Here is a 3,694-nt window from a genome sequence, read left to right as displayed (position 1 = left end):
AATCCCAAGCGGGACCCTCCATGGATTAGTGGTTTTCGCAAACAGAAGGGGTTCTTGGAGTCGCCACCAATGTTTTACTCAAAACATTGGAAAAAGATATAAGGAAATTGATTTTCGCAAATCAACTTCGGCCATTACAACCAGAGTTGGGTAAGGGAGTCGGTTACGTGTGAGGAAGGTGTTAGCACCCCACAACGCCCCTTTCGGGTTCCCTATGACAGATTATTTCATAAATAATAGCGTAAAGTTACTAAATTACCCCTATTTATTAGAAACGATTATGAGTAAAATATTTGCATGATGAAAACTCTAAACATGCAATGCAACAATCAAAAAGCAATAAAAGCGGTAAAAGAAGGGATTTGGAAAGAAACCTTCGAAGCGGGCTTTTATATATTTATAACGAAGTTTAGGAGGCTTTTTGGCGCTCCTTCCCACTACACGTCCGCTCGCTCCTTTCCCTAAAGATAATTTTTACTATGGAAATCAAAGAGATTTCCCTTCGACTTGTTCGAGTCTCAAGCTAATGGCTCATGACTCTAGAACTTCGTCGGATTGGCTCTCGGAGAGACTTCTAGGGCAGAAAATAGCTCAAAAACCCAAGAATACTCAGCACGAGGGTCCAGAAGTGTGGAAAAAGTGTGGGAGGACGTGCCAATGACGTCCTATTTATAGGATTGAGGCGCAATACGGCCTGGGAGGTCAATACGGCCCGTACTGAGTTTTTGAACTACAGTACGGCCGTATTGAATTTGGTACGGCCGTACTGAAGTTCAAAAACTTCAGTACGGCCGTATTGATTTCACTACGGCCCGTACTGAGTTTTTGAACTACAGTACGGCCGTATTGAATTTGGTACGACCGTACTGAAGTTCAAAAACTTCAGTACGGCCGTATTGATTTCACTACGGCCCGTACTGAGTTTTTGAACTACAGTACGGCCGTATTGAATTTGGTACGGCCGTACTGAAGTTCAAAAACTTCAGTACGGCCGTATTGATTTCACTACGGCCGTATTGTAGTTCAAATGGCTCAGTACGGCCGTACTGAACCTCTAGGAGGGTGTATTGAGCTCCAATCCTCGCACACCCTTATTCTAAGCTACTCTAAGACTTCTAGACCTACAAAGAATCATCCTAGGGTCTTCCAGGAGTCCTTCCGGCTGACTTTCCTTCGGTCTTCGAGAGTCCTTGAGTCTTATTTCTGACCCGGACAATTTTAGGGGTCTACAGGAAAGGGTGCGTCAAAACCAAAGCAGCGCGCGCGTGTGTCGCCACCGGCCCGAACGGGCCTCGGCGGTCGCGAAGGATGGTTGGACTCGTTTAATTGTTTAAAAATATGGATTGCTAGAATGACGTATTCTCAAACTGAGACCTTGTCAAACGAGCAATTTTATTAAATGATTCACCAATCCATATTAATCCCAAGCGGGACCCTCCATGGATTAGTGGTTTTCGCAAAAGGAGGGGTTCGTGGAGTCGCCACCAATGTTTTACTCAAAACATTGGAAAAAGGGATAAGGCAATTGATTTTACAAATCAACTTTGGCCATTACAACCAGAGTTGGGTAAGGGAGTCGGTTACGCGTGGGGAAGGTGTTAGCACCCCACAGCGCCCCTTTCGGGTTCCCTATGACAGATTATTTTCTAAAATAACAGCGTAAAATTACTAAATTACCCCTATTTATTCTAAGCAATTATAAATTAACTATCTACATGATGACAGTTTAAATATGCACACAGAAAGCAGTAAAAGGAAGGATTTAAGAAGAAACCTCTTGAAGCGTGCTTTTATATATTGAGTAAAACTGGGAAGCTTTTTGGCGTTCCCTCGCTCTACAAGCTCGCTCGCTCCTTCCTAAAAACTTTTGACTATGGAAATCCGGAGGATTTCCCTTCGACTAGGTTCGAATCTCCAAGCTAAGTGCTCGGAATTCCAGAACTTCGTCGGATCGACTCCCAGAGAGATTTCTAGGGCAGAACACTGCTCAAAAACCCCAGAATACTCAAGGAGGGAGTCAAAACTGAGTGTGAAAGTGTCAAATGACGTCCAATTGACGTCATATTTATAGGGAACAGGCCCAATACGGGCTACAGAACCAATACGGCCGTATTGAAATTTTTGAACTTCAATACGGCCGTATTCAGTTCAATACGGCCGTATTGAAATTCAGAAATTTCAATACGGCCGTATTGAGTTCAATACGGCTGTATTGAAGCTTCAATACGGCCGTATTGATTTCAGTACGGCCGTATTGAAGTTTCAGAAACTTCAATACGCCGTATTGAGTTCACTGCGGCCGTATTGAAGCTTCAATACGGCCGTATTAAGTTCAGTACGGCCGTATTGGGCTTCATTCCCTCCACTTCCTTATTTTGAGCTATTCTAAGACCTCTAGACCTACAGAGAACCCTCCTAGGGCCTTCCAGGAGTCCTTCTGGCTGATCTTCCTTCAGTCTTCGAGAGTCTTCAAGCTTTATTTCCGACCCGGACAATTTTAGGGGTCTACAGCTGCCCCCCCTTTACTTAGTCAAACGGTCTTTTGGTGTACCGGCTGACAAGTAAAGGAGTTGACCCAATTGTCCGGGTGATGTGCCAACCTTCTGACTTGTAGCGTCTTCCGGTGGAAAATTATTGAGTAGCCTCTCCAGGTTGTTGCATACCTCGGCGCTTCTGACAACCTCGGTAGCTAAGTTTAACACCAACGTGCCTCTGACGACGCTGATGGCTGAGTATTGTCTCTCCAGACCTTGAGTATTGTCTCTCCAGACCTTGAGTACTGTCTCTCCAGACCTTGAGTACTGTCTCTCCAGACTTTGTTTGAGTACCGTCTCTCCAGACTTTGTTCGAGTACCGTCTCTCCAGACTTTGTTCGAGTACCGTCTCTCCAGACCTTGTTTGAGTACCGTCTCTCCAGACTTTGAGTACTGTCTCTCCAGACTTTGTTTGAGTACCGTCTCTCCAGACTTTGTTTGAGTACTGTCTCTCCAGACTTCGTTTGAGTATTGTCTCTCCAGACCTTGAGTACTGTCTCTCCAGACCTTGAGTACTGTCTCTCCAGACCTTGAGTACCGTCTCTCCAGACTTTGTTTGAGTACCGTCTCTCCAGACTTTGTTCGAGTATCGTCTCTCCAGACTTTGTTCGAGTACCGTCTCTCCAGACTTTGTTTGAGTACCGTCTCTCCAGACTTTGAGTACTGTCTCTCCAGACTTTGTTTGAGTACCGTCTCTCCAGACTTTGTTTGAGTACTGTCTCTCCAGACTTCGTTTGAGTATTGTCTCTCCAGACCTCGTTTGAGTATTGTCTCTCCAGACCTTGTTTGAGTATTGTCTCTCCAGACCTTGTTTGAGTACTGTCTCTCCAGACTTCGTTTGAGTATCGTCTCTCCAGACTTTGCCTCTCAAAGATGAGGTAGTTGAGTATAGTTTGTCTCCACAGTCCACAATGCTGCTTCGACGGTTTGTTTTTCTGATTTTGTGCCGCTGAGGGCTGGATAACGCAGGGATCCATCTAGGGGATGTGCAGTCATTCATAGGTTCTTGTGTCCCAACTTGCATTGCTTAGTTGGTACCCATGGGAATTTTTGACTCCTTGGGGTGTAGACACAGATGCTCTCTCTCTGATTTGAGCGATGCCTTATGTTTGGCTGACGTCTTTTGACGTTGGTGGAGTATCCCGGTTATCCTTATTCGG

Source organism: Cajanus cajan, chromosome 3, assembly GCF_000230855.2.
Source record: "Cajanus cajan strain Asha chromosome 3, NIPB_CcT2T_4, whole genome shotgun sequence".
Classification (NCBI taxonomy): domain Eukaryota; kingdom Viridiplantae; phylum Streptophyta; class Magnoliopsida; order Fabales; family Fabaceae; genus Cajanus; species Cajanus cajan.
This window is presented reverse-complemented; position numbering follows the sequence as displayed.